Genomic DNA, 27,197 nt, shown 5'->3' on the forward strand with positions numbered 1-27,197 from the left:
CTCCACACAGCGAACACATTTACCTCTTAAAACAATCCTATGGGAACCAAATATTCATGTAACCATAGTTGATGCACAAAGTAAAATCTTACATTAGTAATTATTGAGGGTATTCCGCCAGTAATTACTGAGGGTATAAATCCGTCAGTAATGCAGTTTTGAATTGGTTAGTAATTAGAGGAATTCTTGTAATGAAACCTTCATGATAATTCACCTTCAAATTCTTATCATTCATCAATTTTGTGACCATATTCCTAATTTGTTTTCAAGATGTAGCAAGAACATGAAAAAACTTCGATCTTTCAAAAAAAAAAAGAAGCATGAAAAAAGTTTTCCAAGAGTTTTCAATTTTATTGTTCTAATTTTTTTAATATAATTTTTTTGTTTGGGTGTTACCTTTTGTTTTCTTCCCTGAAAAAAAAACCTTATATTTTTTTTTACATGTAAATTTGTATGCTTTTTTCATCTTTGTAACTTTATATTTTATTTTAGCTAATTAAGTATTTTATTTAATTATTTCATGTTATATTTTTCAATTTAAAGTTTTATTTTTCTTTATAATTTTTTATCTAAAGAATAATATTGCATTACACTAGTTTCCGTCTAAAAAAAAATATTGCATTGTCCCCGGAAGCATAGCCCAGTTGGCAGGTACATGCATTGTTATATGCAGGGGTCGGGGTTCGAAGCTCGGACACCCCACTTATTCACCTTGAAAAATGTGAATTCTGACCACTAAGCTACTTGACAAAAAAAAATTAAAAAAAATATTGCATTACACTAGTTGTCAATATAAAAAGACAAATAGAGATGTAAGTCAGTATTTTTTAACTAATAATAATCATTTTTTAAAAGAACTAATAATAATAACATTATGCTGGTAGGTTACAACTTATCAAATCAATGTTGTTTGGTGTTCAAACTTATTGGAGTCAGGTTTTTGTATTTCCTCAGAAGGTTCTAAAGCTCATTCAAACAGCTTGTACGGTATTTTTCTAGACTGGAAAATATGGCACCTCTAAAAGAGCTCTTATTGCTTGGGAGCATATATGTCTGCCTAAGACATCTGGTGGTTAGAATGTAATTGATTTGAAAATTTGGAATCAAGCTGCAATTTGTAAACTTCTTTGGAACTTGGCAAACAAGAAGGATGTTATATGAGTGAAATGGGTTCATGAATGTTACACTAAGGGAAGGAATGTGCTTGATATAAGATTTTTACATCTCATAAGACTATTTACACGTGAGTATATATAGGATCGTATCCACAGGGAGTTGCGTATATCTTAAGCATTTTCACAATATTTATCATATTAAGTGTTTGGGTATAAAATGTTTGTTTGTGTAAAACTATTTTCCTATTCGACATAAAAGTAAAACGAGAAGAGATAGGGCTATTTCGCTTGGGGTCAGAGATATCAACCAAGCGTAACAGTTGCAATCTCTCGATCGATTAACGGATTCTAGCTTTTTAAACGATATTATCACAATCACTCGACAATATCATTCATGTCCAAATGATATCGTTATTTCTAAGGGATCGTTTAAACATCGATTTCCCAAACATTTAAACGATCACAAAGTCGATTGGATAGTTTAATCGACGATTTTCCAACCGATTAAATTACCCAAAAGCATTAAGTTCTAGATTAAAAGTGATTATCAAATATTAACATCTATGTCTAGAGTGATAACTTAAGATAGATTGTTATTCTATTTCTAGATTCAAAAGCATGTGTCCATATCATTTTAAATCTCAATAAAACATTAAATGCAAGAATAACAACAATATTGAATAAATAGCTAGAACCATATATTAAATGATTAAAAGATTACATAATAGCTTGTTTGAATACCTCAAAACCTCAAGAGTAGATGTGGCTACATATGTCTATGATAGCCTTGCAAAGGATGAAGAAGAGATGAAGATTCAATGACAAGATCCATGATGTCTCAACAAATCTTGGTTTGAATCTACTCCTAACTACCTTGCTTTGTGTTTCTCTCTAGAAAATGCCCTGACCTCTCTCTAAAAACCAGAAAAGATGAATAAAACAGTAAGAGAATGGCTGGAAAGAGAAGAGAAAGCTATTTATACGGGCTGAATTCGTGCCTGCACGCTTAAGCGTGTAAGGGTCGCTTAAGCGTGCCTCCTGGAAATCTTCCGTTGGCTAATGGGAAGCAGCCACGTGTGCCTTATCACTTGCAACCTGAAGCAGTTCGCTCAAGCGTGCTGGGAGCGTGCTGTTAGCGTGCAAAGCTGAGCTCTCGACATTTTGTACGCTTAAGCGAGCTGAGGTCGCTTAAGCGTGCTAGCTAACTCTTTGACAAACGTACCACAAGCGTGCTGACAGCGTACATGAAGGTTGGCTACTGGAACTTGCACGCTTAAGCGAGCTGAGGTCGCTTAATCGTGCTGCTTGAATCCTAGAAGCGTGCTGGAAGCGTACCAATAGCGTGCAATAAGTTGCTCTCGGCATTTTGGACGCTTAAGCGTGCTGAGGACGCTTAAGCGTGCTGACTTTGGTTTTTGAGCTTCTTTCTTGTTCCTTGCTTGTCATTTCCTGCATAAGAGGGATGGAATTAGGCATATAAAGCATAAATGGTGAAATTACAACAAATGATTGCTTTTCCTTAGATAACTTGCAGAACAAGTCACTAAAATGCCTATTTTAACACATGAATTATAATACTTTTAAGCATTTATCAGTGCTACTCGTGGATGTGCATGCACAAGCTTCATGGGTAATAAAAAAAATCTTTGGTGCAGCAAAGACTATTTCAAGTGTTAATGACAGTGTATTTCAACAAGCTAATTTCTCTATTAAGAGAATGTATAATGCATTAGGAGGTGAGTTTGCAAAGGTTGGGTGGAGGAAAATGATATGTAATAATCCAACCCATCCAAAATGCTTGTTTGTTACTTGGTTAATTATTCATGCTAGATTTCCAGTTGTGATAGGATGCTTAAAGTACGTATGCAATGTGATTAGGTTTGCATTTTGTGTACCAAGGAGAATGAAACTCATTCTCATCTATTTTTTTCTTGTGAATATGTTGATGTTGTGTGGAAAGGTGTTATGAGATTGATGAATATGAGCGTCAATACTAGCAATTGGCAATCTATTTACAATATGTCTAGTCTCATTGTAATAGGAACAATGGTATGCATCAAGCTTGTAGAATGATGTTGAATGTGACCCTGTATATGATCTGAAAGGAGAGGAATGGTAGAAGATTTCAGAATTGTTACCGATCTGTTCAACAACTCCTTAACCAAATCAAAATGGTTGTTTACATTAAAGGATTGCAATTCAAGAAGGTGCAAACTCTGATGACTTGGTTGTGAGGCTAATGGTTTATTGTTTGTTTGAGGTTGGCTCTTGTTTCTTTGTTTAGTTGATTCCTGATTCCATGTAGTTTGTAATAATTGTGTTGGTTAATGAAAGTTATCTCTATTTACCCAAAAAAAAATATTAATAACATTAATTTCCCCAAAATATATAATTAAATAATAATCATAAATCAAAGTAAAACAAGTGATTAAAACTTAAGTGGTTAATGAGCTCAACAAAAGTACAAAATCGTCTTTGAGAATTCAACTTCGAGGAAAAATTCTTGGTCAAACTATAATTATCTCAAGTCTGAACTCACTGACTACCAAGATCTTCTCCAAGAATGAGAGGGTTAACAAAATAAAAATAAAGAATGCAGTAACCAATCAAAATACATTGTAGTTGGGAGTTGAAACCCTAGTTGGATGGTGCAGGTCATGTCTGTCTGTCAGTTCCCTTTGAAACCGCTTACTGAAAATGCAATACATATTCTCCGCCAACCCGTTCCTCTAAATAGGTAATCTTGTTTTCTTTTCCAAATCTCGTACATCAAATTGTACTATTATTCTCCTTCCATTAGGATCTCTCTCTCTCTCTCTCCCTCTCTCCCTCTCTCTCTCTCTCCAGATCTCTAAGCACCAACCAATATATAAACCCTTCAACGTTCTTCACTTAATTAATCTCAACCCCTTCTTCTCTCTGATTTATGATTTTCTCTTCATTAATGTTTTAGGTTAAAGCTTCTTTGTTAGATTTGAATTAAATTTTGGACTCATAGGGTTAGGGTTCCTCTACCGTACCTTACCTTACCTCCTTACCTGATAATCACGGAGAGATCTGATGAAACCAGTCGTTGCTTGCCGGTGGAGCATCATCAGGATTCACAAGCTTTTGAGAGGTATGATTGATTCAAATCCATTAGCCCTTTGATGATATGTGAATCCTGATGATGCTGCAGCTGCAATTAATGACTAACACTGCCATCAGTTTCTTGATCTGAAGGATTTCCAGTACACTATGCTAGCTTTGGAGCAAAATATTGGTAATCTGGTAATTATGCTAATTTTTGTGTTTTGTTATTTATTTTTTTCATCATATATATAAGAATTTGCAATGCTTTATTATACGATGATTGTGGTAACAAAAATATTGTGGAAAATTGTGATAAAATACAATCTTAATCATGGTTGTACTGGGATCATTAGATACTTAAAAAAACTTTGATAATTTGATTAATTTGCTTCTCAGACCAAGCTTGCGTGCAGACCTTTTTGTTAAAACATTTTGCACATAGTCTAGTAATCAAATAATTTTTTTGCAATACCTTTATTATCTATGAAACACAATCATGAATGTTCTCTAGTTAGTATACATGATGTCAATTTCATATCTGTAATCCTTAATCTTGTGGCATTTTGAGTTGTGATATTCAGTAATGATGGAGTTTGATCCTTTCACTCGTGGCATATATGTACTGAAAGAAGACACACCCTGTGAAGCTATTCAGGTATGTCTGTACCATGGTGCCACAAGATTTTATAAGTCAATCAAAACAATTTATCGGTCACTCAAAAATAATAAGGGTTATTTTGAGTGTGTGTGTTTAAGCTCAATTATAAGTCAATCAAAACAAACCCTTATTATTTTTGTTATATTCATAATTGGATACCAATTAAGGCAATGAGATCAAACAAAAATGAATAAAATTACGATATTATTATTTGGATATATTGTGATGAAATGAAGCTTCCATTTGATTATTTTTTATAAAAAAGTCTAAGGAATAAAATAAAGAACGAACACACACACACACATATATAGGGAGATCAAGTGAGAATAATGTTTTTATGTGAGAATGATAGGAATGATTTTGAGCCATTAGATTAAAATTTTGAAGATATTTGTTAGATGGAAATATGTCCATTCTTTGGATGAGGGCATGTATTTTTTGTGGAAATATGTCCATTCCTGTTATTGGAAGTGCCACAAAGGAAATTAGTGTTCAAAGGGGTCTTAAGCAATGAGATATGTTTGCCCTGTTCTTGTTTTTACTTGTGGCGAAGGGTATAGTGGGGTCATGGCTAATGCGGTGTAAAGAAACTTGTTTAAAGGTTTTGAGGTGAAAAGAGGGGGAACTTTAATCTCTCATCTACAATACGCGGATGACAGGCTTTGTATAGGAGAAACATCGATTCGAAAACTTTGGACCTTTGCTAAGAGGTTTTGAAATGAAATCGGGTCTAAAGGTTAATTTTTATAAGAGTTTGTTGATTGGAGTGAATGTTTCATTGAGATTTGTGAAGATGGCGTGTGGGTTCTTGAATTTTAGACAAGAGGTGATGTATAACTTTTCTCTCTAAATAAAAATACAAGTGAAAGTAAAAGAGAGGTGTGCAAATATACAAATTACAAATAATAGTGTACGGATAACATAATTGAAATGCATAAAATGTACGGTTAACATTATTGGAATGCTAAAGTTTTCCCCTTTTTTTTGCTTCTGTATTACCCATCATAATGTTTTCATACAGGAGCACCATTCAATAATTTCGTACACACAAGAAAGGAATCTATCCGATAGGAACAATAACTTCATATGTTGGTTATAATTTTATGTTGGTTATAATTTTTTATGTTCAAATGTTGAGCTTATAGTAACATATATATAGATTGCATCGCTCTTATTCATAAAAAGCCATGATAAGCTTATGTTTATGCATTGGTGAAAGTGAATATCCATTTTTCTTTGTTATATGTGTTCTTGGTGGAATATGATCTGATCTCTTTTAGTAAAATTCATAACACGGTCCATTTTGGATCAAAAAGTCTCCCTTCTTTTTTTTTACAGGCAAAAACCTGTTAAATGTGTTGTGTTATTATTTTCATGCGACAATTGCTCTATGTGACTCTCAGTTTGCTTTAAAATCCTTCGGATGTATCGGATTCATAACTCTTAATCATATAGATCTATTGTGAGTTACAACTCAATCGTTATTTTTTGAATCGAATCGCAACTCTTGATCAGATTATTTCAAAGGTTGAGTAATATAAGGGGTCTATGGAGCAATTTTCTTTATATTTTCTTTCAATCTTTTTCTTCTTCTTTTGTGTTTTTTCTCCAAAGAGATATTATTAACAACCCTTAGATACAAGAGGTGTATATATTGGCGAAAATTGCTTATTTGACAACAATGTTTTCCTAAACACACAAAATTGGATTGTCTTGGTTTGAAACTTTTTTGGGTGATGACGGTCTCTCTCACCTCTTTCAATTTTCATGAGTGTTTGGAAGCGATCACATTGATCCAAAAATTCAAATTCTCATGCTGCCGCCTCTTCGCTCTTGTGTATCTTCCGCCCAATGGTAGTGAACCGCTGCGCTACATGTCAGGAAACTTTTAAAAAAATGGCAAAAAAATGCACAAATTTAAACGGGTTAAAATATGCATTGCATGTTCTTGACGTCAAATGTGTGTAGAAATCTTCTAGCAATCCTTCTCCAATGATTTGAGTGAAAATTTTTGGAATTTGGGGATTTTTTGAGGTTGTGTGATGGAAGGTGATGGTTGAATAGTAGGAGGTAGGGTGGGCTGTACTGCAAGCATGGGAATGACTATAACAGTAGTTAACTACCGCTGAGCAACTACTGTTGAGGGTAAGTAAGTCTTTTTTATGTGTGTTTAGGAAAAAATAGTTGTCAAAAAAGCAATTTTCTATTTTGGCTGAGGAAGATTTTAGACATTTAAGGTCCAACTTAGATAGAACTGGGGTTTTGTTTTAGACGTTCCAAAACCCAAGCCTTCAAAGCCTCCAATTAAACAAGGTTTGAGGAAAATCCCAAATATTCTTTTGACCGTTTGACACGAACTAAGTTGGTCAAAAGATTTGAATCCTTATAATCGTGAAAAAAATTGAGAAGGTTATGTCATATGATCTCATCATTGAAATGAATTAAATTCCAGTTATAATTTTTGAAGTTGCAGAAACCAATGCATTTTAATAGTAAGATCATCCACAGAACTCTCTTAAGTTCTTTTTACATTAGAGGATCCAAATCCTTTAAAAAACAATGGAAAGTATTTGTGCATTTGTTTCATTATTCGTGAATCGTACATGAAAAACTGGCCCTTGAGAAATAAACAAGAAAATATAATTAACTACAATGTTTCTCACAATGCAGCGAACTAAAGTTTGAATTCTCACTCATAGAGATACTAATATTTAATGTACGACACATCTCAAATAGAATAATCTTTAACACTCTATTTTCAATATTTTTAAATTTCATGTGGACCACAACTTTAAAAATTGGTCACGCTAAATAAGTAATGAGTCACTTGTATTTGTGAAATCCATATGAATTTTTCATAATCATAAGCAGAGTATAGGAGGAACAATGTTAGAGAATGTGTTGCTATTAGGTAAACTGTGAACCAAACTGAAATTTTAAAAATGAATGATAACTATGTTTTTATTTTCATGAGATCAGAATGGCAAAACAAACTCTTTTTTGTTGACGGGTTAGCTTGCCAATTCACTTAGAATGTAGCATTTTTAAGATAAAACAAATATATAAGGAATAGACTGTCGTAGGAACCACCATGAATTCCTAAGAGACACAAGTTGAAGTATCATTGTAATTGTGATTTTTTTTTTTTTAATGAAAGATGCCTATGCAATTTTTTTTCCCTTTTCTAAAAGGGTTTTTGTTTTGGTCAAGTGAAAGGTTTATATTTACTTAATTAATTCTTATTTCCGTTCAAATTGCAAAGTAGCAGCATGTGAACAAGTTGCCTTTCTTGTTAAATATATATTTTTTATATGAAGTTTTGTGTCAATATATTTGACTACTACAGGTTTGCGTATATATATAATTGGTTTGAATCACATTTACTATATACCCAAAATCCAACTTTCCTATCAATGTCTTGCACATTTTGTTTGCGAGAAGAAAAAAACAATATTGTTCACATGGAGGCATGTTATATTTAGCATGACCAAGAAAAGGAAAAGAATCATGCACTTTTTTTTTTAGGGAAATCATGTACGTTATTTATGGTTTTATAAACAAATTGAAGGTTATCACAAGCACAATCTTGTTAATTTTCCCTGCGATACACATGAGAAAAGAAAGAAGAAACAAAAAAAAACATACCTGGATGGCTGAAGTTTGTTAGATGCGGCGGAAGACTGCGATGCTACATGCTACTATGTGAGGGGGTGGTGTACCTACAAATGCTCCAACTTTCAAGTCAATGAGTTGAAAAAGAGTCTAGAAGCAATCAAGATGTATGTTTCACCTAGGGTTGGAGGCCTTTTATAAATAGAGAAATGATATTTGTACAACCATTTTTTAACAACTTTTGTGACAACTTTCTCTCTCATACTCACATTATAATTTCACTTTATCTCTCTATTACTTTGGTTTCTGTGTCAATTCACACTTTTCTTTGTGAAAATGTGGTTGTCCATTTGGTTGTCACATAAATTGATGTTCAAATTACACTACTCTTATAAATATCATATTGATTATACATTCAATACTATGCTATGAAACGACTGCAAAAAAACAACAAAAAAATACAAAAATTACACTAATTTAAGTTATTAACTTTATTTTCTTACCAAATATTAACAGTAGAATAAGGTTTTGAACGAAACAAAATTCAGATTAAGTTCAAAAAACATGACATTACACGACACTGTCTGAATCACTACAAGAAAAACTGCAAATTGCGACACTTCATCTGCGACCCTTACCTTGCAACTGCCTCAAAGTGCATTTTTGCAACAGTTGTTGCGGCTGTTAGGGTGAACCGTCGCAGATTTTTTTTTGTTAATTAATTAGAAGCCGCGTTGTATATTTTCATTCCCCTCTTTACCAAATTTTCGTTCCCCCCTTCTCACTTTCCCAAAACCCCACTCTCAAATCTCACTCACAAATCTCAGTCTCAAATCTCTTTCTACAGTTTGGTACTCTCAATCACTCTCACTTAGAATCTCCATCTCCATCTCCATCTCACTCTCACTCTCAATCAATCGGAACCCAAAACCTAATCGCCAAAATCGGAACTCATGACAAAACCTAACCTCCTACTTGAACCTCAACACTTCTCTCTCGTCATCAGTTCTGTCTCCCACCGTACGCCGGAATCTTTCGTCGTCGTCTCCCATCATCGTGAGGCAAGTTCTCCCATCATCGCCTCCCCCATCGTTGCTGAAAAACGCAGGTTTGTCCTATAATTTAATTCTTTCACTAGCTTCAAAAACCCTAAAAAAAATTGTTCCCTTATCCTCCCCAATTTTGCTTTGGTTGGGTATTAGTTTTGTGTGTGTCAAGGATTCAGTGTTGTTATAGTATAATTTTTTGTGTGTGTCAAGGATTCAATGTTCTATGCTTAACATGCAGTACTATCAATTCTTAATTTATTTTTAATTTATTTTTGTTCAGTGAAAAACGAAGACAACAAAACAGAGAGAACCATTTACCGTCATGCCTTTATGTGTGATATATTTGCCTTTTAAATGGTTTGTTGAGATTCCAGGAGTAAAATTTGTAAAGTTTTGAGAATGGATTTATATATTGTTATGTTATGCATATATACATTTAGAGCATTCATACTTTCTTTAACATTGGAAATTTGTTCATACCAGTTCCAATTTATATTGGTCTCTTAATATTGTTACCATGAGGGGCTTATTATATCTATCTGGTTAAAAGTTCATGATGATATGCATTAACAAGATATTTGTTTTAGAAGATGGATTCTGCAACTTTGCAGCATCAACAACACCTCAAATATACTCTGATGATTGTGAATAGAGATGGCACATGGAACTCTCGCATATTTGGCTTCAGGAAGTATGGATAGGAACATACTTCAACATGACATGACAGTTTCAGGTCACCCTATTGGCAAGCCTGTTAGCCATAAGTTTGAGGTAAAAAAATAATTTTTTGAATACACATTAAACTAGCACTAATTCCTGTTTGATGGCAATTTTTATACTTCAACTTGATAGGTATGTGGATAGGAATGGTCTTGTGATGACAGATAACTTGCTTCTGGTAGTAATGATAATTAGGTATGCCAACTCACATAAAATTACTTTTTGTTTAGTTATATAATATATTCCTCTTTGAATTTGCCCCTTTTTCCTTTCAAAACATGAGTTTTTTTTTCCTATCTGTGAATGAAATGAATATATGATGTGTGAAATGGGCACGGGTTATCGATAAATTGGTTGTTCTCAGGGTCCCAGATTGAGTGAGTGGCCAATGATATCTTGATTATCAATGTTTTGAATAGCTTGAATGAATCTTTTTATAGCCAACTGAGATGTACAGTATATGATTTTGATTGATTTAATTGTAGTTAATTATTTGTCTGAAATGTCGTGAACTCATTAATAACGAAGTTTTAATGATTGACGAGTTTTAGTTAATGTTTTATTATTTGTTGACATGTGCTATAGTGATAGATAGCTGCATCATATCAATGTCAATTCATATTATGTAACTTTTATTTGTTTTAGTTTAGCTGCTTAGTAGAATTTGGCATTTCTTAGATGGTAGCTTAACTAGTCTTTGGTGCAGGGTGCTTAGTTGGTACATCCACCTATCCAATAGATGTCTTTCGAATGCATGATCCATTTCCTTGCCTCCTCGGTTCGATGCATGTCTCTGCAGGTTTAGAGATTGATTTTAAAGAATGACAGCCTGATGGTACCTTTGTCTTTGTGTTGTCCAGCTTGATATGCTTCTAAATTTGTTTTTACCACATGATGCTTAATATTGGCTTCTTTCTGTTTATCTGTTTGTGTTTGTTGCAGATGTTTATCATGAACATAAAGAGGTTTTTGAGCGTGAAGCAGGTCAGTGTATTACATCATGCCTTTGCTTTATTTTTATTATGTTTAATTGTTGTATAAGTATTCACACCTTTACTTTTATGTTTTGTGACTCACAAAACATTGTGATATGAGTTACTTTATTAACACGATGGAATATGCTGGTTAATTTATAACTTAGCCATGTATTTTAATGACATAATTCTATTCCACTTGTGTTGGTATTATGGTCGGGATGTGAAATGAAATATTTTGCCGTACCATCAGTGTTATAATAAGAAAGTTATTTTTTGGACCATCACATTAAGCTTTAAACTTAGGGGAAGTTGGTCCTGGGCATTAGTTAATCTCAATATTTTTCTTGTCTCATCTTCCATGAATAACGATATCAACGTATAGATTTACAAGGACTGAAAAGCAAGGAATGCTACATGTTTTTGTAGGAGCACCAATTACTAATGCTTATGCGTTTTACAATCTCTCTCTTTCAGATGGATATGAGAAATTGGTCAGGGCAAGAGAAGAAGGAATATCTGGGAACACGGATGATTTTGATATGTTTGCCGTTGATGACGGACAAGCTGCCACTAAGCCATCTACAGATGAAAATAATGCAGTTAGTGAACCGTTATCAGATGCCATTAATTCTTCTACAGAGGGTAAAAACATTGCCTCTATAACTTTGGCATCTGATTAGTTGCATCATTATATAAGACATTTGTGTAATTTCTCCACTTTCTGATTTTGGTTAATTTTTTGCTGTTTCACTTTTTTTTTTCAACTCTTTAGTTTATGTTCTTACTAAGATGCCAAAGCACTTGAATTTGGTTCCCGCGAATTGGGTTGTGGTTATCTTCCTAGTGCAGCGAATTATGTTACTGGATTCTTTTTGAAGTTCAATGCCTATTACCTATTGAATCTCTTGGATTGTTTGATGAAAATGGATTAAATCTTTTACTCCTATGATTTTTTTTTTCTTCAGATTTTGATTTGAGTCTCTGTTTTGAGGTGAGCATAATGAAAATTGAATTTTGATGTTGTTTGCTTTGGGCCCTGTTTGGCTAAACAGGTGTTTATAACATAAATGCTCCTTCTATGCTTATGTATAAATGCACATTATATGCATAAATTTGTCAGTCGTCAAATCTGCACTTACACAATTCATCCTTGATTTGGCCTGATCATAATGAACTTTATGTGGTCTACTTAATATTAGTTGTCAATACTTTGTATATTATATAGTGTATAGTAAAGCAGAAATCTGTTGAGCTGAATTATGTTCTTCAATGGAATAAGTTAACCTATTAATAAACTCGTGCAATTAACTAGTTCTATGAAACCGTTCATTGTTCTTCAGATTAAAAGCTTCAGCTTTTGGGAGTATTGTTTATTGATAGATACATTTGTTTGTAATATTTTTAGAAACTAAGGAATCATGGAGTTATCTTAAGGATAGTTTATTGATAGATACATTTGTTTATTGATAGATACATTTGTCTGCATTTGATGTCTAATTACAGGATTTGTTTTGGCATTGATGTTTGATGTGTGAAACATCAGTTTTAAAGCAAATTCAGTTTCGCTAAATTTCTGATGTTGATGCTATCTGTATGCAACTTCTACTTCACTCAATTCAGTTCAGAACATTTAAAATGCCTAAGGAGAGAAAAGATAGGTCTTTGTCACATGAGTGTAGCAGAACATCACCTTATCCGAGCAGCTCAAGTCGTGTCAGAAGATCTACATCTAAAAGTCCTTTAGGAGGCATGTCACATTCAGATGGCACTAGGTTAGGTTCACATGTGAGTGTGTGTGTGTGGCTGCTATCTAATGCTTAAGCTGTGAATAATGTCATTTGTCAAGAAGATTGTGATGACCAAATATATAGCTTTCTTCTCAAGAGGCGGGTAATGACATAAGGATTTTGGTTATTTATTGGTTCCCTAGTTTTACATAGGCTGAGAGTGCTGTGAATTTGTCAAATCAAGGTATAAAAACTTGATAAAAATAGTGTTACATAGATTTCTGTTTGCTGCATCCAAATATCAACCAATATTTCTATAGCCTAAGTTGTTAAATCTAACACTTCTCCTCACCCAAGTGCCTTCTGGGATTGAAGCATGGATGACGTAGAGGCTTAGCCTACCTTGTGTTAAAACTTAAACTTTTATTTAGTTGAACGGGAAAACAATTATTAAGGATGTTAGTTAAGGCACATTTTATGTGATGGTCTTGCTATTTTTAGTTATATATTTTTGTATTTTATGTATTTATTAATATATTTATTTAAATTGGCAACAAAAACTGCCCCATTCATTTTTTATTTTTTTTTTAAAAAAAAATTAACATTTGCGACTGTTTTGAAGGGTCGCAAGCCTTTATTTTTTTTAAAAAAAACTTAACATCTGCGACTGTTTTGAAGGGTCGTAAGCCTTTATTTTTTTTAAAAAAAACTTAACATCTGCGACTGTTTTGAAGGGTCGCAAGCCCTTTTAAATTAAATTAAAACGCTCCTTTGCGACGGTTGGCAACTGTCGCAGCACCTGTTGCGGCAGTTGGAGTGGCTGTTCTAGGAAGGGTCGCAAATGACTGTTGCGACCCCAACAAATGTGACTGTTGGGGAACAGTCGCAAATGTGCATTTGCGACCCTTTTAACAGTCGCAATCAGCATTTTTAAAAGTCGCAAAATGCAGTTTTTCTTGTAGTGAATCCTTAGATAATAGACAAAGAAATTGCGACAAAACTAAATAGGAAGACTGCCAAAATTGGTGTAAACATCTCAAACTAAAAACAAAAAACGCAAAAACGATAGTTCAATTCTCAAAAATATGCATATCGATAAAATGCATGTTAAATTAGAATACCAGTTAAGTAGTGGTATGAGAGGAAGGTTGTAAGGACACGTCCTTCCATTTGCAAAAATCAAAATATATGATTCTTCTACTGTCTGTGTAATTTACCACGGTTTAGTTTTTTTTTTATTTTAGAGAAACACGGTTTAGTGTTTGCTATATATAGCCGAGTTTGCATGGAAATTAGGGTGGCCGAATTTGCATGGAAATTAGGGTATTCTGTTTGTAAACATATTAAATAAGTGTACAACAACTTGTCAAAAAAAATCTAGTGTGTTTGAATGGTTAAAGAGAGTAATGCTAGAATTCCTTGTGTTATCATTATTTACAATATCATTTTTTTTACGTTGACTTGTCAAAATGAAAATCGAATTATAAACATAAGTTAATTTATATATTTTGACTATGTAAACAAAAAAAAAGTTCACCAAAATTAAACAATGTAACTTTTTTATGCACATATAATCAATTAATTAAATTAAACTATGATATCCCTTTATTATGTTAATGTCTCATATCTACAATATCTATATGTTGAAATATTATCAGATACATGTATAAAAATAGTTTATGCCGACATTAATGTATACAAATAAAATTCTTATAATATATACCCTCTAAAAATATTAAATTTATATAACATATACAACAAATCATTTAAAACAAATTGAACTTTTGTAATACTTACATTCATATATCTTTTCTCAACAATATCAATTGTGAGATGCTTTAGGTTAGGGCAGCTGTTTAGCATGAATGTAATTCCTTCAAACTCAAGTTGGTGCAATGAGGTCTTCACTATCAAATGTTTCACCTTCATGTTACGACACGTACGTTTTGATCCTAGTTTATAAATATTCTTTTCATACCATACACAAACCATTAATAAACATAATAAAAAATTCTCATTTATTCAAAAAACATTATTTACCATTTACAAAGTTAAACTAACTATTGAAATATTAACATAAGCGCTTTTTCAAGTTCTATATTCAAATATAATTCAAGTCAAACCTTGTCATATTATAGGGTCAATCTTACATGACCAGACATGAATACAATTCTTAAGTTAAGGAAAACAAAACTACATAACAATTAATTGGACTAATTTGTAAAAGAAAAAATACATTTTCCACCAACCACGAAAACACACTTTCTCAGCAGCAAAAACAAAAGAGAAAGAAAGAAAATGACACTCAACCAATGAAGAGAAGAAAAAAAATATAAAACAAAATGCGGGTCTAAAGAATACATTTTCAAAACAATTCATTGAAAAGGACATAGATCTCGCCATAAATCACTTTAACAACAAAACTTATACAATAAAAGTAATATATCATGCAAGTCTTCTTTAAAAAAATCATGTAATAATAATAATAATAATAATAATAATAATAATAATAATAATAATAATAATAATAATAATAATAATAATAATAATAATAAATTGTACGAAAAAAATAAGAATAATAATAATAATAGAACTTAAGAATAACGCCAAAAGGTAAAGAAAAGTACCTGAAGCCAATAACTACAAACTGTCATTACTCTAGGTGAAGGGAGATCTTTCAATAATTTGTGAAGATAGTAAGAACCATTTGCTTTGACATCCATGCATAAGGGGAAAGTCAAGATTAACCTCATCCAATGCAGGTGATTGAATATCAATGTCAAAAAGTGACCCGTGATAGTCGAAAACCTTCAAATTTGGGGCATTAATTCTGAAAATACTCAACTTAAAATGACACCTATTGATAACCAATTTTTTCAACCTCAAATATTCTCCCTTCAGAATAAAATCTTCATCCAAACTCCAGCACTTATAAAAATTTAAACTCTCCAACATTTCACAATTGGTTAAAAGTGCCTCAATAGCACATATACTTACATTCATAAAACCCAAAGAAATTTCTTTGAGTGAATGAAAATTAACCATTTCACTAGCAGAAAAATCACAGGAGTACAATTTCAGAGATTGAAGTCCACTATACTTATAAACATAACTACTCAAATCAATGGAAGCCACAAAATTATTATAATAAAACTTATCTTTGTTCCATGTTGGAGAAGTGAAATCTAATTCCAAATCTTTCACTCCATTTCTTATAGCGAATGTAATACATCGATCAATGTCCTCACTAAATAATTTGGGAGCTGACATTGTCATAGAGAATTTGTCAATGGCATTTTCTCCATGATTTTCTATCCATTTTTTCATGAAATCCAAAAATGCCATTCTTTGAGCATAAACAATTTCTTGAGGATGATCAAATTTAACAAAGAAGAGTTCATTGAACTCTATGTTTCTTGTTAATTTGCATACCTTCTTCCAATCTTTAGAAAGGATTGAAGTTCTCACAGCATCCTTAAAAGGGAGAGAGGAGGCAATAATTGATAGCAATGAATCATGCAACAAACTAAACCTGTCAATGTTCGCTCCCATGATTGACAAGATTGTTGAAAATCATGTGTGTATGTGTTTTTGTCGTGTATGTTTTTTTCTTTCTCGTGTATGTTACTAGCTAGAGAATGAAGGTATTTATAATGGCAATGGCTGATATCCAATTAATGTTATAGTGTCGTTTGGTTTTTAAGGAATGCCTCTAAATCAAATGACAAATAAATAAAAATAATTTCTTTTCCAAAAGTAACGAATGGAAATATATTTTTTTTAGAGGACGAATGGAGATATCCGTTCACAATTCTTTTTAATGCAGTCAATATCCTTTTATGTTAACTTGTAATTTTTTTCTTAAACTGTCGTTACCTATTGTCGGACAATTATAATGATAGACTAATAATATATATATTGTGGCATAAGGAATATTTCTTATAGATACAATTTTTTTTTACTAGTTTTTATACGCACAATTAATTTGTACATTTTTAATTAGTTCCCTATTTTTATTTATTTCATTGCGTGTTTATTTTTCATTTCTTTTGATAAGATTTCATGGCTCTTTTATTGGAAGAAAATACGTTTTAGGTTGTATACGTAGTTTAAGTGACCGTAGTCACATACATGAACTTCCAATTGACCCATCTTGCAGTAAATCAGATTCTCTCGAAGATGGTAAAAGATAACTCTAATCGAAACATGTGATGACAAAATACTAGCAGGTACACTAGTGTTTTGATAAGTAGTAATATTTATAAAAAAATTGGTCTCAACGGAAATTGTCTAGTATCAACTTCACTATTGCGATTATGATTAGTGTTTTTGTAATGAATGTTGGGGGGGGGGGGGGGGTGGTGTGGGTGTCAAATTTTCTTTCCTAAATTGTTTGGGCAACTATAAACCATGAATACAGTTGTATTGATTATTTGATTTTAATACCTTTGAATAGTTATTGCACCCTAATGTTAAGCCAAGAATCCTTACGGGTTTAAGAATGCCGATGTAAGTAACAATTATCATTAATTAATGTCTAAGTATAACCAATAATTGAATGGTTCATTTTTTATTGTTCAAATTTTTTTTTTGAAAGGTTCAAACAACCTAACCTAGAGAGCATTAACTACTCGTAGCTTCTAAATATATATACAATTAGATATAAATAAAAAGCCTGAGAAAACAATCTCCCGATTATGATTTCTTGGCTCATGAATGACTCTGGCCGCTCCAATCCTTCCAAATTTGCATTTCTGCCTTCGTCTCCTCGTCAAAAGGTGTTTTTCCATTAACCTAAGGGTCCAGTATTTATAGTCGCTAGATTCCCTAAATATTAGGGAATGTTGGCTCACGATGTGAGAGCCACATAATTGATCCCCTTGGTTTGTCGTTCTATTCTCGTGATGCGAGCTCATAGCTTGTGATGTGAGATAGAAAGTTGCCAACACCATGACTAAGTACCCCTACATGATTTCTTGTTATCAACATGATCCTTGATTTCAATGATATTAGTTTTTAGGGTCGCTTCACCTTTCCAACCTTCAGTCTTGCACTTTAAATGATGGATAATTTGTGAGGAAATAACTGGCTCTCAATAATGGATCTTCCTGCAACAAACCCAGATTTCTCAACTGGGATTTTTTTATCTACTTTTTTTTGTAATTTGTTAGATAATGTCTAGGATAGTATTTTATACATCTGACTGTAACGAGCTATTGGCCTAATATTTCATAGTCTTAGGTTGATCAAATTTTGGAATCAAAATAATATTTGTATCACCAATAAGAACATGAGGAAAGTTACCTTCTTCAAGCCACGACCTACATGCCACAATCACTTTCCCACCACAAAGAGACTAAAACCTTTTGTGAAATGCGGGATTTACCAAGACTTATTATATAGTGCATTTGAAAAACAACTACACATAACTCTTCATCTTGAAAAGGAGCAATGAGGACTTGATTGTCCTCAAGCGATAAACACGACTGAATTGCTTGTAAAACTGACTCTTGATCATAATTTGCGAATGTAAATAATTTTTCAATGTATTCCACGCCTAGCTCGCAAACACTACAAGAAATTTGGTTTTTATTGGGGGAAATAAACCCTCAGTAATGTAAATATCCCTCAGTAACACACATTAGTGGCAGATTTGTATTCCTTAGTAATACTGGCGTCAGTAATATTACTGGCGGAATTTTCCCTTAGTAAATAATGAGATGGTTTTGACAAAGCATTACTGAGGGATTATTCCCTCAGTAATTACTGGAAGAACAATCCGTCAGTAATTACTGAGGAATAATCCCCTTAGTAATGCTTTGTCAAAACCACATCCACACCGCATTACCGAGGGAAAAATCCGCCAGTAATGATTATGCAGATTTGCTTTATTGACAGAAATTTCCATAGTAATGTACTTTACCCTTCTTTTTTTTTTTTTTTTATCCATTCCCACTTTTTATTTTAATTAAAGAAATAAATTAAATAAACACAAATAAATTAAGGAAATAAAATTTAATAACACATAAATTAATTAAGGGACATATCATCATAATTTCATATAATTTATAAAGAGTTTTCGTACAAAATCATAAATATTTCAATAATATTCATACAATCCAGAAAACTAACAAAATAAACTATTTTTGCGTAAATCAACAAATTTATTATATACCAAGCCTTCACAAGACTTGCAAAAGCTAGCAGCGGGAACAATACAAAAGCGCCGGCTATACGCATAACGCCCAAGACCAAACAGAAATCTAAGAACACAGCCAGCAGGAGATCCCGTAAAAACTCCACACAGCGAACACATTTACCTCTTAAAACAATCCTATGGGAACCAAATATTCATGTAACCATAGTTGATGCACAAGGTAAAATCTTACATTAGTAATTACTGAGGGTATTCCGCCAGTAATTACTGAGGGTATAAATTCGTCAGTAATACAGTTTTTAATTGGTTAGTAATTAGAGGAATTCTTGTAGTGAAACCTTCACGATAATTCACCTTCAAATTCTTATCATTCATCAATTTTGTGACCATATTCCTAATTTGTTTTCTAGATGTAGCAAGAACATGAAAAAACTTCGATCTTTCAAAAAAAAAAAAAGAAGCATGAAAAAAGTTTTCCAAGAGTTTTCAATTTTATTATTCTAATTTTTTTAATATAATTTTTTTGTTTGGGTGTTACCTTTTGTTTTCTTCCCTGAAAAAAAACCTTATATTTTTTTTTTACATGTAAATTTGTATGCTTTTTTCATCTTTGTAACTTTATATTTTATTTTAGCTAATTAAGTATTTTATTTAATTATTTCATGTTATATTTTCAATTTAAAGTTTTATTTTTCTTTATAATTTTTTATCTAAAGAATAATATTGCATTACACTAGTTTCCCTCTAAAAAAAATATTGCATTGTCCCCGGGAACATAGCCCAGTTGGCAAGTACATGCATTGTTATATGCAGGGGTCGGGGTTCGAACCTCGGACACCCCACTTATTTACCTTGAAAAATGTGAATTTTAACCACTAAGCTACTTGACAAAAAAAAATTCAAAAAAAATATTGCATTACACTAGTTGTCAATATAAAAATGCAAATAGAGATGTAAGTCAGTAATTTTTTAACTAATAATAATCATTTTTTAAAAGAATTAATAATAATAACATTATGCTGGTAGGTTACAACTTATCAAATCAATGTTGTTTGGTGTTCAAACTTATTGGAGTCAGCTTTTTGAATTTCCTCAGAAGGTTCTAAAGCTCATTCAAACAGCTTGTAGGGTATTTTTCTGGACTGGAAAATATGGCACCTCTAAAAGAGCTCTTATTGCTTGGGAGCATATATGTCTGCCTAAGACAGCTGGTGGTTGGAATGTAATTGATTTGAAAATTTGGAATCAAGCTGTAATTTGTAAACTTCTTTGGAACTTGGCAAACAAGAAGGACGTTATATGAGTGAAATGGGTTCATGAATGTTACACTAAGGGGAGGAATGTGCTACTCGTGGATGTGCCTGCACAAGCTTCATGGGTAATAAAAAAAATCTTTGGTGCAGCAAAGACTATTTCAAGTGTTAATGACAGTGTATTTCAACAAGCTAATTTCGCTATTAAGAGAATGTATAATGCATTTGGAGGTGAGTTTGCAAAGGTTGGGTGGAGGAAAATGATATGTAATAATCCAACCCATCCAAAATGTTTGTTTGTTACTTGGTTAATTATTCATGCTAGATTGCCAGTTGTGATAGGATGCTTAAAGTACGTATCCAATGTGATTAGGTTTGCATTTTGTGTACCAAGGAGAATGAAACTCATTCTCATCTATTTTTTTCTTGTGAATATGTTGATGTTGTGTGGAAAGGTGCTATGAGATGGATGAATATGAGCGTCAATACTAGCAATTGGCAATCTATTTACAATATGTCTAGTCTCATTGTAATAGGAACAATGGTATGCATCAAGCCCGTAGAATGATGTTGAATGTGACCTTGTATATGATCTGAAAGGAGAGGAATGGTAGAAGATTTCAGAATTGTTACCGATCTGTTCAACAGCTCCTTAACCAAATCAAAATGGTTGTTTACATTAGAGGATTGCAATTCAAGAAGGTGCAAACTCTGATGACTCGGTTGTGAGGCTAATGGTTTATTGTTTGTTTGAGGTTGGCTCTTGTTTCTTTGTTTAGTTGATTCCTGATTCCATGTAGTTTGTAATAATTGTGTTGGTTAATGAAAGTTATCTCTATTTACCCAAAAAAAAATATTAATATAATTAATTTCCCCAAAAATATATAATTAAGTAATAATCATAAATCAAAGTAAAACAAGTGATTAAAACTTAAGTGGTTAATGAGTTCAACAAAAATACAAAATCGTCTTTGAGAATCCAACTTCGAGGAAAAATTCTTGGTCAGACTATAATTATCTCAAGTCTGAACTCATTGACTACCAAGATCTTCTCGAAGAATGAGAGGGTTAACAAAATAAAAATAAAGAATGCAGTAACCAATCAAAATACATTGTAGTTGGGAGTTGAAACCCTAGTTGGATGGTGCAGGTCATGTCTGTCTGTCAGTTCCCTTTGAAACCGCTTATTGAAAATGCAATACATATTCTCCGCCAACCCGTTCCTCTAAATAGGTAATCTTGTTTTCTTTTCCAAATCTCGTACATCAAATTGTACTATTATTCTCCTTCCATTAGGATCTCTCTCTCTCTCTCTCTCTCTCTCTCTCTCTCTCTCTCTCTCTCTCCAGATCTTTAAGCACCAACCAATATATAAACCCTTAAACCTTCTTCACTTAATTAATCTCAACCCCTTCTTCTCTCTGATTTATGATTTTCTCTTAATTAATGTTTTAGGTTAAAGCTTCTTTGTTAGATTTGAATTAAATTTTGGACTCATAGGGTTAGGGTTCCTCTACCTTACCTTACCTCCTTACCTGATAATCACGGAGAGATCTGATGAAACCAGTCGTTGCTTGCCGGTGGAGCATCATCAGGATTCACAAGCTTTTGAGAGGTATGATTGATTCAAATCCATTAGCCCTTTGATGATATGTGAATCCTGATGATGCTGCAGCTGCAATTAATGACTAACACTGCCATCAGTTTCTTGATCTGAAGGATTTCCAGTACACTATGCTAGCTTTGGAGCAAAATATTGGTAATCTGGTAATTATGCTAATTTTTGTGTTTTGTTATTTATTTTTTTCATCATATATATAAGAATTTGCAATGCTTTATTATACGATGATTGTGGTAACAAAAATATTGTGGAAAATTGTGATAAAATACAATCTTAATCATGGTTGTACTGGGATCATTAGATACTTAAAAAAACTTTGATAATTTGATTAATTTGCTTCTCAGACCAAGCTTGCGTGCAGACCTTTTTGTTAAAACATTTTGCACATAGTCTAGTAATCAAATAATTTTTTTGCAATACCTTTATTATCTATGAAACACAATCATGAATGTTCTCTAGTTAGTATACATGATGTCAATTTCATATCTGTAATCCTTAATCTTGTGGCATTTTGAGTTGTGATATTCAGTAATGATGGAGTTTGATCCTTTCACTCGTGGCATATATGTACTGAAAGAAGACACACCCTGTGAAGCTATTCAGGTATGTCTGTACCATGGTGAAACTTTTGTGTGCTATAATAAATCATTCAATGCTTTAATTTACTTCTTAGATATTTGAGTTGGGGTCACATTATTATTTCTCCTTTATCTTTTTTCTCTATATGTACCTCTTTATATATTATTTAGATCTTCATTTTACTATCAGATCCATTTGGACATGACCCGTTTTAACTTTTACATGATGTATGTATGTATGTCTTCTGTCTTATGTATGCAACATATCATTCACTTTGATACTTCTGTGCTGGAAAATCTATCAGAACACATGAAATCTATCATTCCTCAGGTTTATGGCTAATTATTAATAAAAAAATGAATTCACTGGGACTCTCTCATAAGTCATAAACATCTCAATTTACCAATTGACTATACCTTTTGCAACTTAGGACCCATTTACAATGACTTACTTTTGAGTTTATGTAAAATTGTTTACGTAAATAAATAAGATTTTTTTTATATTATAAATAAGCTTTTATGTTAATTCATGAGTTTTTTACTACCAAAAATTGTATTTTCATAATTAGATTTTGTATAAACTATCTTGATAAACTTTTGAATAACACATAAAAATTTATTTATTTGTATAAGCTCAATTATAAGTCAATCAAAACAAACCCTTATTATTTTTGTTATATTCATAATTGGATACCAATTAAGGCAATGAGATCAAACAAAAATGAATAAAATTACGATATTATTATTTGGATATATTGTGATGAAATGAAGCTTCCATTTGATTATTTTTTATAAAAAAGTCTAAGGAATAAAATAAAGAACGAACACACACACACACATATATAGGGAGATCAAGTGAGAATAATGTTTTTATGTGAGAATGATAGGAATGATTTTGAGCCATTAGATTAAAATTTTGAAGATATTTGTTAGATGGAAATATGTCCATTCTTTGGATGAGGGCATGTATTTTTTGTGGAAATATGTCCATTCCTGTTATTGGAAGTGCCACAAAGGAAATTAGTGTTCAAAGGGGTCTTAAGCAATGAGATATGTTTGCCCTGTTCTTGTTTTTACTTGTGGCGAAGGGTATAGTGGGGTCATGGCTAATGCGGTATAAAGAAACTTGTTTAAAGGTTTTGAGGTGAAAAGAGGGGGAACTTTAATCTCTCATCTACAATACGCGGATGACAGGCTTTGTATAGGAGAAACATCGATTCGAAAACTTTGGACCTTTGCTAAGAGGTTTTGAAATGAAATCGGGTCTGAAGGTTAATTTTTATAAGAGTTTGTTGATTGGAGTGAATGTTTCATTGAGATTTGTGAAGATGGCGTGTGGGTTCTTGAATTTTAGACAAGAGGTGATGTATAACTTTTCTCTCTAAATAAAAATACAAGTGAAGGTAAAAGAGAGGTGTGCAAATATACAAATTACAAATAATAGTGTACGGATAACATAATTGAAATGCATAAAATGTACGGTTAACATTATTGGAATGCTAAAGTTTTCCCCTTTTTTTGGCTTCTGTATTACCCATCATAATGTCTTCATACAGGAGCACCATTCAATAATTTCGTACACACAAGAAAGGAATCTATCCGATAGGAACAATAACTTCATATGTTGGTTATAATTTTATGTTGGTTATAATTTTTTATGTTCAAATGTTGAGCTTATAGTAACATATATATAGATTGCATCGCTCTTATTCATAAAAAGCCATGATAAGCTTATGTTTATGCATTGGTGAAAGTGAATATCCATTTTTCTTTGTTATATGTGTTCTTGGTGGAATATGATCTGATCTCTTTTAGTAAAATTCATAACACGGTCCATTTTGGATCAAAAAGTCTCCCTTCTTTTTTTTTACAGGCAAAAACCTGTTAAATGTGTTGTGTTATTATTTTCATGCGACAATTGCTCTATGTGACTCTCAGTTTGCTTTAAAATCCTTCGGATATATCGGATTCATAACTCTTAATCATATAGATCTATTGTGAGTTACAACTCAATCGTTATTTTTTGAATCGAATCGCAGCTCTTGATCAGATTATTTCAAAGGTTGAGTAATATAAGGGGTCTATGGAGCAATTTTCTTTATATTTTCTTTCAATCTTTTTCTTCTTCTTTTGTGTTTTTTCTCCAAAGAGATATTATTAACAACCCTTAGATACAAGAGGTGTATATATTGGCGAAAATTGCTTATTTGACAACAATGTTTTCCTAAACACACAAAATTGGATTGTCTTGGTTTGAAACTTTTTTGGGTGATGACGGTCTCTCTCACCTCTTTCAATTTTCATGAGTGTTCGGAAGCGATCACATTGATCCAAAAATTCAAATTCTCATGCTGCCGCCTCTTCGCTCTTGTGTATCTTCCGCCCAATGGTAGTGAACCGCTGCACTACATGTCAGGAAACTTTTAAAAAAATGGCAAAAAAATGCACAAATTTAAACGGGTTAAAATATGCATTGCATGTTCTTGACGTCAAATGTGTGTAGAAATCTTCTAGCAATCCTTCTCCAATGATTTGAGTGAAAATTTTTGGAATTTGGGGATTTTTTGAGGTTGTGTGATGGAAGGTGATGGTAGAATAGTAGGAGGTAGGGTGGGCTGTACTGCAAGCATGGGAATGACTATAACAGTAGTTAACTACCGCTGAGCAACTACTGTTGAGGGTAAGTAAGTCTTTTTTATGTGTGTTTAGGAAAAAATAGTTGTCAAAAAAGCAATTTTCTATTTTGGCTGAGGAAGATTTTAGACATTTAAGGTCCAACTTAGATAGAACTGGGGTTTTGTTTTAGACGTTCCAAAACCCAAGCCTTCAAAGCCTCCAATTAAACAAGGTTTGAGGAAAATCCCAAATATTCTTTTGACCGTTTGACACGAACTAAGTTGGTCAAAAGATTTGAATCCTTATAATCGTGAAAAAAATTGAGAAGGTTATGTCATATGATCTCATCATTGAAATGAATTAAATTCCAGTTATAATTTTTGAAGTTGCAGAAACCAATGCATTTTAATAGTAAGATCATCCACAGAACTCTCTTAAGTTCTTTTTACATTAGAGGATCCAAATCCTTTAAAAAACAATGGAAAGTATGTGTGCATTTGTTTCATTATTCGTGAATCGTACATGAAAAACTGGCCCTTGAGAAATAAACAAGAAAATATAATTAACTACAATGTTTCTCACAATGCAGCGAACTAAAGTTTGAATTCTCACTCATAGAGATACTAATATTTAATGTACGACACATCTCAAATAGAATAATCTTTAACACTCTATTTTCAATATTTTTAAATTTCATGTGGACCACAACTTTAAAAATTGGTCACGCTAAATAAGTAATGAGTCACTTGTATTTGTGAAATCCATATGAATTTTTCATAATCATAAGCAGAGTATAGGAGGAACAATGTTAGAGAATGTGTTGCTATTAGGTAAACTGTGAACCAAACTGAAATTTTAAAAATGAATGATAACTATGTTTTTATTTTCATGAGATCAGAATGGCAAAACAAACTCTTTTTTGTTGACGGGTTAGCTTGCCAATTCACTTAGAATGTAGCATTTTTAAGATAAAACAAATATATAAGGAATAGACTGTCGTAGGAACCACCAAGAATTCCTAAGAGACACAAGTTGAAGTATCATTGTAATTGTGATTTTTTTTTTTTTAATGAAAGATGCCTATGCAATTTTTTTTCCCTTTTCTAAAAGGGTTTTTGTTTTGGTCAAGTGAAAGGTTTATATTTACTTAATTAATTCTTATTTCCGTTCAAATTGCAAAGTAGCAGCATGTGAACAAGTTGCCTTTCTTGTTAAATATATATTTTTTATATGAAGTTTTGTGTCAATATATTTGACTACTACAGGTTTGCGTATATATATAATTGGTTTGAATCACATTTACTATATACCCAAAATCCAACTTTCCTATCAATGTCTTGCACATTTTGTTTGCGAGAAGAAAAAAACAATATTGTTCACATGGAGGCATGTTATATTTAGCATGACCAAGAAAAGGAAAAGAATCATGCACTTTTTTTTTTTAGGGAAATCATGTACGTTATTTATGGTTTTATAAACAAATTGAAGGTTATCACAAGCACAATCTTGTTAATTTTCCCTGCGATACACATGAGAAAAGAAAGAAGAAACAAAAAAAAAAAACATACCTGGATGGCTGAAGTTTGTTAGATGCGGCGGAAGACTGCGATGCTACATGCTACTATGTGAGGGGGTGGTGTACCTACAAATACTCCAACTTTCAAGTCAATGAGTTGAAAAAGAGTCTAGAAGCAATCAAGATGTATGTTTCACCTAGGGTTGGAGGCCTTTTATAAATAGAGAAATGATATTTGTACAACCATTTTTTAACAACTTTTGTGACAACTTTCTCTCTCATACTCACATTATAATTTCACTTTATCTCTCTATTACTTTGGTTTCTGTGTCAATTCACACTTTTCTTTGTGAAAATGTGGTTGTCCATTTGGTTGTCACATAAATTGATGTTCAAATTACACTACTCTTATAAATATCATATTGATTATACATTCAATACTATGCTATGAAACGACTGCAAAAAACAACAAAAAAAATACAAAAATTACACTAATTTAAGTTATTAACTTTATTTTCTTACCAAA

General features: G+C 32.3%; 3 long non-coding RNA genes and 1 pseudogene across 6 annotated transcripts; 3 read left to right on the forward strand and 1 right to left on the reverse strand.

Moving 5' to 3' along the window:
• Positions 1-3,686: 3,686 nt before the first annotated feature.
• LOC146923912 (uncharacterized) lies at positions 3,687-6,160 on the forward strand. The gene is made up of 2 exons (XR_015010938.1): positions 3,687-4,233; positions 4,323-6,160. It is a non-coding gene; the product is annotated as an uncharacterized LOC146923912 (long non-coding RNA).
• Positions 6,161-9,046: 2,886 nt separating this feature from the next.
• On the forward strand, positions 9,047-13,477 carry LOC146923913 (uncharacterized). Of its 4 annotated transcripts, XR_015009926.1 has the most exons (7): positions 9,061-9,565; positions 9,787-10,277; positions 10,359-10,421; positions 10,933-11,061; positions 11,169-11,210; positions 11,678-11,845; positions 12,707-13,477. It is a non-coding gene; the product is annotated as an uncharacterized LOC146923913 (long non-coding RNA). The 4 variants fall into 4 exon arrangements; XR_015009927.1 differs by having other exon boundaries at positions 9,047-9,565; positions 10,094-10,277; positions 11,678-12,771; XR_015009928.1 differs by having other exon boundaries at positions 9,047-9,565; positions 10,097-10,277; positions 11,678-12,771.
• A 211-nt stretch (positions 13,478-13,688) lies between these two features.
• On the reverse strand, positions 13,689-16,482 carry LOC146923914 (putative F-box protein At3g29830; annotated as a pseudogene).
• A 5,073-nt stretch (positions 16,483-21,555) lies between these two features.
• LOC146923915 (uncharacterized) lies at positions 21,556-22,818 on the forward strand. The gene is made up of 2 exons (XR_015010939.1): positions 21,556-22,107; positions 22,491-22,818. It is a non-coding gene; the product is annotated as an uncharacterized LOC146923915 (long non-coding RNA).
• Positions 22,819-27,197: the final 4,379 nt, after the last annotated feature.

Source organism: Medicago sativa, chromosome 5, assembly GCF_051527215.1.
Source record: "Medicago sativa cultivar Bolivia chromosome 5, Bolivia_mono, whole genome shotgun sequence".
NCBI lineage: Eukaryota > Viridiplantae > Streptophyta > Magnoliopsida > Fabales > Fabaceae > Medicago > Medicago sativa.